The following is a 10,503-nucleotide window of genomic DNA, read 5'->3' as shown; positions in this document are numbered from 1 at the left end:
TAGAATTTCACATAAATATTACCATGCAATATGTACTCTTTTGTATCTGACTCCTTTCAGCATAATATCTTTGAGATCATCCAAGTTGTTTCAGGTTTCATTAATTTGTTCTTTTATCACTGAGTGGTATCCCACTGTATACCCAGAGCCATTCAGCTATTCTATTGAGGGACACCTGATTATTTTATTTTTTCTGACTATTATGAATTGTGCTGCATAAAACTTCATGTGTAAGATTTTGTATAGACATATATTTTAACTTTTGTTGGGTAAATATCTGGGTTTGCCCCTGTGAAATAGCTGAGTAATATTACTCTTTCCAACATTTGATACTGGCACATTTTTTGTTTGTTTGGTTCTTAATTTTAGCTATTCTAGAGGATATGCAATCATATCACTGTGGTTTTAAATTGTATTTCCTTGATGGCTAAAGACATTTTATTAATGTTCCTTATATTGATCAATTATATAGGTTTCTATATTAGATGTTTCTTATTTCCTAATACAAATATTCAGTGTTATAAATTCACTCTGAGCACTTCTTTGATTATAACACATAAATTATGATATATTATGTTTTTATTTTCCTTTTTCAAATATCTTACTGCTTGTATCATATTTTTTAAAAGATTTTGTTTATTTATTTGACAGGCAGAGATCACAAGTAGGCAGAGAAGCAGGCAGAGAGAGAGGGGGAAGCAGGCTCCCTGCTGAGCAGAGAGCCCGATGTGGGGCTCGATCCCAGGACTCTGGGATCATGACCAGAGCCGAAGGCAGAGGCTTTAACCCACTGAGCCACCCAGGTGCCCCTCTTATATCATATTTTAGACTGTGACCTACATTCTACCTTGTATTTATATATATATGTATATATATATATATATATATATATATATATATGAACTGATCATCTCAATATATAGATAGATAGATTCTGATGAATTTATCATTTAGTTCTGCTATTTTAATTTCTTTATTTGAAGATGCTGGATATAACCTATTCTGTTGGTGTTATGACCTACTAAGGATTACTAACACACTATGACAGGATGGAATAGTGAAGAAAATGAAAGCCTTGGACATGGAGTAAAATGTCCAAGTTCACAGGTTTTACTTACATTCTATCAATTGAGTAAGGCAAATTTATAATAATTTAAAAAAAAACTTAAAAAATGTTATTTCCTTCTTGTTCATGCTACCCCTCATTGCAACTTGGGGAGGGATTTCTGCTCTATGGATAACGCAGGGAATCAAGCTAATAATGAAGCAGCAGCCACCTCACACCACCAGAGGAGAAGAAGAGTTCTGGGGGATGGATCTTAACTATTTCTACAATGGCGAATACCGGAAATACTTTGCAAAAAGCACTAATGATTGTCATATTCATGCACTAGTTACCTCTTACTAGCAACTCTAGCAAAAGCAAATTATTTTACTTTACTTTTTGCAAATATCAGAAAATGTCTCCAAGAATGGGTTTCTAAATACGTGAGATACATCAACTCCTCTGTGGCTTTATCACATATTCCAAGAGCCAGTAATATATCTAATTATTTATATTCCCATTATTGGCCTCATATAATGAGATTATGTAATTATGGTTCATCTTTTTTGATTTCGTAATTTTTAGGAGACATCTTCTAGAAAAGACAATTCAGAAATGTTTATGAATTGAGAAGTGATTGTATTTCTTTGTACAAACCTATCAAGAATAAAAAATTCCCTAATTTGGTTAGTTTCTTCCTTGGCAAGGAGGAAAGATCAGAAAATCACAAATTATATGCAGTGCAACTAAATTTCTATTACTAAAACTGTCAGTAAGAAATTGAAATTTCTCCCTTTATAAATAATTACTTTCTAATCAGAAATAAAGCTGGGTTATGCTTATTGAACTACTTCTTATGATTTCATTCATCATCTGTTGAATTGGCCAGACATGACAGAACTGATCTTTAGAATTAACCATTTGCCACAGATATGACAAAAGAGAAAGACTGAAAAATTTGCTGAGTCATATTTGAAATATCAAAGTAATCTGGTTTGACTTTGCTACTGACATTATTTGAGTTCAGATGAGCTAAATTCACACTGAATTTAGTGAAAATTACACAACAGCTTACCAGAGTATTTTAAAATTAATAAAAACCATAAGATATTTGCAGAAACTTAATGTTAGTTGCCAAGTAAAATTTTTAAAAATTACTAACATAGTATTTATTCATTAACTTCCAATGATTAGCAATTTTTTATATACATGTTCAGTTTGATGTTTTCTATACATGCTGAAAGCTAAAGGTAAAAGATGGGTATCACTTTGTCCTATTTTAATTAGTTCTTAAAGTTCAAAAATAAATTTTATTTTATATTGCTAGAGATAAAAGCAATTAAAATTGTGGTTTAGCTTTACAAAGAGACAAAAGGAACAAAGTGGCTCTGAAAAGAATAATTCAACTTCACATCAAAATACTATTTTATCTTGCTAAAGGATTATTTTCAATTATTTGGGCAAATTTTGACTCTAAATCTCAACTGTGTCAATATGTTTTCTAACCAAATTACATCAAAATAGTTTTTTTTCCCCCTGATTACAGGCTTCTTTGTTATGCCTATGAAATTGTTTTAGTTGCCGGGAAGCAGGGGTTTGTTTTTCACTGTTAATAAAATGTTAGTAATTAAAAAATGAACAACAGTATTACATTATGAATAATATATGTAAATACACAAAGGTTTGTGAGTTTTATAGGCAATGAAATAATGAATTTGGTATCATTTTTTTCTGTAAAATTTAGTTAATTATTTTTTTAAATCATTGACTTTTCCCCATTTCTTCTTTTAATTATAAGCTGTAAATTATATATAAGAAATTACAAAACAATGGACACTTTCCCTCTTATTATTTTTTTTTAAATATTTATCCATTCATTTGAAAGAGAGTGAAATAGAGTGCACATGTCTGTAGTTTGAATGGGGGAAGGAGGAGAGAGAGAGGGAGAGGAGAGAGAGAATCTCAAGGAGACTCCCTGCTGAGCACAGAGCCTGCCTGGGGACTTGAATCCCAGACCAGGAGCTCATGACTACAGGTAAGTCAACAGCTGGGCACAAGGGGTGAGCCACCCAAGTATCCCTCCCTCTTGTTATTCTTTGGAAAACAGTCTTCCATATGAATAGTATACTAAAGAGAGAAAATTATTTCTTGATTTGTATATATTTATATATGTATATATATTATATATAAATACACATACACACACACTTGTTCACAATAAAAATAATTATATTATTTTGGTGCTATATGTTCTATTATAAATATGTAGATCTCATATAATATTTTCATATATAACATATAATAATGCCATGAGTAATTATTAGAGAGTAATTTCATTCTATGGATTGGGGCATGTTAGAAAGAGATGATCACAATAATACTAGTAAACCAATCTAATCCACTGCAAGAATTTTCTAGATGACTTCATCTGCTATTTTTAATACTTACTTAATGAATCTCTATTTTTAATTTCTTAAGGAATCGCCACACTGTTTTCCAAAGTGGCTGCATCAACCTGCATTCCCACCAACAGCATAAGAGGGTTCCCCTTTCTCCACATCCTCTTCAACACATGTTGTTTACTGTCTTCTTAATTTTGGCCATTCTGACTGGTGTAAGGTGGTATCTCAATGTGGTTTTGATTTGAATCTCCCTGATTGCTAATGATGATGAACATTTTTTCATGTATCTGTTAACCATTTGTATGTCTTCTTTGGAGAAGTGTCTGTTCATGTCAACTGCCATTTAATGAAAATGTTAATTATCATTTAGTGGTATAAACGTAAAGAAAACACCCATGAAGCAGCTCAAATAAAAGTTGTTTTAGGAACGTCAGAAGAAAGCCATTATTTCTCTGTTCACAGAACTAATTGCTGGTTAGCTTAAGAAGGCTGGATGAGTGTGGTGGTACCTAGGCAACCAGCTCTGCTAGTATTAGCATCTGACCTCTAGAGAAAACACAGCAGATCCCTGACATGAGCAAATATTAGCAATGATATTATAAAGCTTTCTTCAGAGTAGTTAAATTTTGTTTGTAGACACTGTGGCACAGATACATTACATCTACATTTCAAATGAGCCCATTCTTCATTGTGTAGATTAACTGGAGCTGAAAGTTTCCAGATGATTATAATTAATATCATTCCACCTATTTTTTTTAATTGAGTAATAACATCTATTCATTTTAAGAATGTTATTTGGTAAGGTAGCACCACCAAATGTACTTTCTATGTCCAATGGTAAATAAAACTTAGATTATAACTATAAAATATTTGGCTTTAAGCTATAAATTGCATCTCCTTAAATAAGTACTAATTCATTCAAATAGAACATGTTTTAATTAATTATACACCAGTTTATATAATTATTCAAAAGACATGCATAAGTGTCTATTATATGCCAGTCAGTTAAAATTGTTAGTTATGAAGATGAATTAACAAATCAATATGTTCTATCAAAGTAATATACCTCATCAAAAAAATGCAGGCATATAAATAGAGGCAACATGACATTATAGGATATAATATGGGGCAAAATAGTATAATGGGTTATTTCCTATAGAGGTAAGTGGTAGCACCCAAAGTTTCATAGTCATGGGTTTGTAAAAATCAAATATTTAAGGATGAATATCTGCTTTCTAAGACATTATTTTCAAATGTTTTTGAACATGAACCTGAGTTATAAGTACAGCATACATTGCAAAGCAGGATATGTGCAGGGACACATGCATATGTACACATGAACACACATTCACAATCATTACTGAAACTAAAGGCTCATGAAATAATACTATTCTTACTGCATTGGATACACTTAGATTTTCAATTCTGTACTACTTAATTTTTAACCCTAAATTAGTTCTACAACCCCACTAATGGATCATGATCCACTATCTTAGTATCAAAAACAGTGCCCTAGAAGTAATCATATTGGTAACTTGTAGTAGCAGAGAGATTCTAAGTATTGGAATTGCAGGAATAAGAAAGCAGATTTTATGTTTCATTGGAAAGGTGAAATGAAGGGGAAAATATAGTCAGAAAAGGAGGTATGGTGTGTGTTTGTGTTTTTTCGTGTGTGTGTTTTCTCCCTTATCTCTCCATTCTTTATGGCTTCTTGACAGATTCTTCAAATTAGTAAATTCTGTGAGTCTCACTTTAGCCTCACTTTAGTCTGACTTTAGCCAGAGGAGATATAAATCCAGGTGAGTCTATTAATAATATAGTCCAGTGGAAAAAGGATAATCACTTAAAGTTATATACACAGCTAAATATTACTGGAAGAATAAGAACTATATACATTTAGGTTAGCCTTTTTAAGTTCTGGATCTTATCACTTCAAAACACATTTAGGAAATAGTTGTGGTAAACATAGGATTTAAAAAATCAATTCCCAAATAATCTGAAAGAATCACTTTAGGATTGGTAACAGTCAATGAGAAGGTGTTAATTACATAATCAAAACATTGTACCTATTAATACATTTTCCTAGAACTGTGTCTTGGAAACATTAATTCCAGGTTATAGTTACAAAAGAAATTCTCTAGAATTTATCCTTATCTAACTATCCATAAGATACTGACAAATGATGAAATAATCTCTGTCCACTTAATCTCAAGTGATTTTATAATGTTGTCTCTAGTTCTGCTGTTTAAATTTTCAGAAATACTTTTTTCAATCATTGGGCACCTACAAGAGGCAGAAATCATAACAATGTCAAATTTAGTTCAGATATATAAACAACCCATATACATCCTGTACAAAGGTATAAACACCAGGACATAATATATTTATATCATTGAACATTAAATTAAATGAAAGAAACAAGAAATTTGTATTACATGAATTTGGTTGCTTCACCAAATAAACGTGGTCAACTTTGTCCCTGCTCACTTTCTTTCCTTTTTCCCTCTTATAATATGACAAGAACCACAGAAATAAGGCTTTACCTTTTCCAAGTCCAGGTTTCTTGAAAATACAGAATATAGCTGGCAGAACTACTTCAAATATGTATCACCATCCTAATACATTTGGAAGGAGACATTTGGTCCCTCAAAATTTCATTTCAAGGAACATGCCCTCGAGCAGTGCAAAGCAGAGAAGCCACATGCAAGAGATGATATGATTTGACAGAAGTTGCAAATCTTGCTGTACCATCCCAGGCTTCTCTGCCCATTGCTGTGCATCAGGGCTTTATGGGAAAGGAACAAGTGCCAAATGAACATATTATTTGCTCTTAGCCACCTGGTGTGATAACTTATCCTGACCGCACCATAGCCTTTAGACCAATTGAGAAGGCATTTACTTAGTTTTGAGCTTTCAGTGTGACACTGGGGACCAATGTGATTTAATATATAGCCACTCATCAGTCAATGATGTCTGCCATGAGAGTTATTCCATTCTTCTTATTCCATGCCTAAACTGATAACATTACCTATACCTTGATTGATTATCTACAGACACAGAATGCTATAAGCTTCCTCTCTAGTGACTTAAATTGACACCTTCTTCTTTCAAATTTTCCCATTGTGTCCTTTGAAACTCCAGTCATTCTATGATTGATAAATTCTTTACCTCCTGTCCTTAGCTGCCAGTTTATTCTCCTTTGAGAATATCCATTTCCTACAGCTTACCTATTATCTCTCTCCTAACCCTGAGGCTGCTTCCAGAAAAATGGCTTTTCCTTTAATAAAACCCTGATTCGAAGCTTATTCCACAGATTTTTACTACTTTCTACTCTTTCTGTATTCCTCCAACCATTTGCTCTATCAACTCTTATTTTCTCCATAATCAGTACTGTTTTCTGTCAAAAGTTACCTTTCTTAAAGTCCAGACCCCATCAACTGTTTGTTCTCTTTTGGTTAAGTACCACATCCCACTCTCTTTTTTCTTACATAATCCTGGATCAAAAACAACTGTGTAGAAGGATAAATCCTGGTTATGTGCTTCTACTAGTTTGCTAGAAAGAAAAAAACAACAACAACAACAAAACAAACAAACAAAAAAACCACAACAAGTAAGTCTTTTTACCATAATAAATTGAGTCTTTGATATTACTTCTGAATCCTACAACATCTTACTCCTCTGTTAAGTCAGGGAATCTTTGCAATAATTTCCCTCTAAGCTTTTAATATCTACTCAAATTCCTTGTCAAAAGGAAATGTTTTCCTTTTAATAGACATGTATAGCTGAGAAATGGCATAAGTTTACTTTTTTAGCAATAATCGCGCCTCGGATAAACCTCATTGGCTACCATACTTCCACTGCGCAAAGCTAGGTTTCCTTTTTTTAAGAAAATCTTAATTCTTTAATTTGGTTGGGCTTATTAATGATAGTCCTGTTTGTGCGTTAAATATGATGGTAGCTACTTGTTTATTTTTTAAATATATATATTTTTTAATTTAATTGACAGAGAAAGCGCAAGCAGGAGGAGCAGCAGAGGGATAGGGAGAAGCAGGATCCCTGCTGAAGAAGGAGTCCAACATGGGGCTTGATCCCAGGACTCTGGGAGGGCAGATGCTTAATGCTTCACTGATGGAGCCACCCAGGTGCCCCTAGCTTCTTGTTTAGAAATAAAGTATTTTATACACCACTTGCAAATAAAAATTTAAAAATGACATGAGAATAAATGTTGATCTAAGTGCTTCCTTTAAGCTCTATCAAGAACAAAAGATGAAAAAATTTCTCTTGATAACTGTGAAGAAATGACAACTATAATGAAAATAGATTGAATTCAGGGTATGACAAGAATTCTGAGTTTGGTAACAGATACTCTACTGTAACTTCCACAGTGTTTTTATAGACATTTTAGGAGTCTTTGGTTTTTATTGCTAGCATTTTTGCTTTAAATTAAGGTTGAACATCTGGGGCACCTGGGTGGCTTAGTTAGCTGAGCGTCTGACTCTTGGTTTCAGCTCAGGTTGTGATTTCACAGTCCTGGGATGAGCCCTATGTGGGGCTTCACACTCAGCATAGTGTCTGCTTGTCCCTCTCTGTCTGCTCCTTGACTCATTCCCATTGGTCTCCTCATATAAGGGTATATGAGTTTGAGTTTCTAGGAGGTAACATCCTGGCTATTTATCTGCATGTTGCTGAAGTATATTTGATATACAGAGAAACATTTTTGCCTGTGAAATAATTGATTTCTTTTTTTTTTTTTTAAGATTTTATTTACATGAGAGAGAGAGAATGAGAGAGCATGAGAAGGGAGAGAGTCAGAGGGAGAAGCAGACTCCCTGTTGAGCAGTGCGCTGGATGCAGGACTTAATCCTGGGACTCCAGGATCATGACCTAAGCCGAAGGCAGTCACTTAACCAACGGAGCCACCCAGGTGCCTGAAATTATTGATTTCTAATTGAATTCAGCAAGACAGGGATCTTTGAGTTTGTGGTCCTCTACTTTTTTTTTTTTTTTTTTTTAAGATTTTATTTATTTATTTGGCAGACGGAGATCAGACGTAGGCAGAGAGGCAGGCAGAGAGAGAGGAGGAAGCAGGTTCCCCGCCGAGCAGAAAGCCCGATGCGGGGCTCGATCCCAAGACACCGGGATCATGACCTGAGCCGAAGGCAGCGGCTTTAACCTACTGAGCCACCCAGGCGCCCCTGTGGTCCTCTACTTTTAAGGGTGGATGTTACACAGCATGAAGCTAAAAAGGCTAAATCATGAATAACCATTTAGGGATATAAAAACCCTTCCTTAATTAAAGTATAAATATACCCATGACAATTTGCTAAAGCTTACATTTTCTTCAATGTCTTTTAAAAAATAGACTGGTAAACTGTGGGAAAAATACAATAAGAATGCAATGGGGTAAAAATTATTTATACCAATTAGAAAAACTAGGAAGTATAGATACACTAAAATTAGATACTCATAATTTATAGTCTCATAAACACTGCTATTAAATATAAAGTTTAGCTAATAAAAAGAGCATAAGAAAAATAATAGCAATAATCATAGTAAAAAAGGGTGAATTATATACACAAATACTAAAGGAATAAAAATACAAATATTTTGACATAATCTATAATGAATATGAAAAATTTAATTAAGTGGATATATTTTAAAAATAGTTAAAAGGAAGACACTAAATGTATACCAATAGTCTATAATTCTGTGGCTTACATGAAGTTTAACTCCATCCCCCCAACTACAACTGGACATTAACTGGAGCTGTCCTCCAGGTTTTCTGCCTACAATAACCTGAAAGAAATAGTGTTGGAGTAAGAGGAGGGTTTAAAGTGAACAAGCCCCAGTCTGTATTGAATGAAGGTATTCTGGAAGCTATATAGAGTGGAAAAGTGTTTTTAATTTATTTTTTTAAACAAATGATTTCTCTAATGTTGAAGAGACTATTAATACTTTCCAATCAGTAAAAAATTGTTCCATTTACCAACCCTGACATTTAAGTAACTCTTAGCAACAAAATATACAAATAAACAAATAACAGTAACAACACAAAAACAAACTTTCAATGTGTTCATAACAAAAGAACATGGTGCTGGGGGGAATGAGGAAGCAAACTGACAGAATAAGCTCTTATTGTAGACTATCTGGAAAATAAATAGCAAAAAGGAATCAGCTCTTTTTCTTTCACATGGGGGAACTCTCTCTTTAAGACTGTATCAACATGGAGGGGACTGGAAGAGATTATGCTGAGTGAAATAAGTCAAGTAGAGAGAGTCAATTACATGGTTTCACTTACTTGTAGAGAATAAGGAATAACACGGAGGACATTGGGAGATGGAGAGGAGGAGTGAGTTGGGGGAAATTGGAGGGAGAGACAAACCACGAGAGACTGTGGACTCTGAGAAACAAACTGAGGGTTTTGGAGGGGAGGGAGATGGGGAGTTGGGTGAGACTGGTGGTGGGTATTATGGAGGGCAGGTATTGCATGGAGCACTGGGGGTAGTGCATAAACAATAAATTTTGTAAAACCGGGGGGGGAAAAAGACTAATCTTTGGCAAAATCTCATCCAAAATGGCTTTTTATCCTTTAATCTACACAAAGGATCATTGTATGTTTCCATAGTCACTTTCTAAGATAGCAGTAATTATTGTTTGCAATAATCCCTTAATTCTCTCTCTCTCTTTTTTTTTAGTAGACTAAAAGAAACTTCAAGACAAAAAAAATGTGTCTTTTAATTTTTCTACAATGTATCTGTTGCAGTACTTTGACAGTAGATCATGGATAAACACTTGATGAACTTAGTGCATGAATCAGTGACCAGGATATAGAAAGCTCTCAAAATAATATGTTTTAAACTGAATTGACCACATCTATCCTACTGAAAATTAGAATGAACTCTTATTTCTCTTCACCTCTGTTAAACATGAGGTCCTATATTCTATTTCTCTTCTTGTTGGTATTTTCTCTTAGCATCAATATTTATTCCATTCCCATTTTATTACACTGCATGCCATGTCACTAATGACCATGGTTTTATTTATATTACTAAAAAG

General features: G+C 33.7%; 1 pseudogene; it reads right to left on the bottom strand.

The window, feature by feature from the left end:
* Positions 1-7,131: 7,131 nt before the first annotated feature.
* LOC116877528 lies at positions 7,132-7,316 on the bottom strand (annotated as a pseudogene).
* Positions 7,317-10,503: the final 3,187 nt, after the last annotated feature.

Source organism: Lontra canadensis, unplaced genomic scaffold, assembly GCF_010015895.1.
Source record: "Lontra canadensis isolate GAN:19392208 unplaced genomic scaffold, GSC_riverotter_1.0 scaffold52, whole genome shotgun sequence".
Lineage (NCBI taxonomy): Eukaryota > Metazoa > Chordata > Mammalia > Carnivora > Mustelidae > Lontra > Lontra canadensis.
Note: the sequence above shows the minus strand (reverse complement) of the source record. Positions and strands in the feature narration are given on the sequence as shown.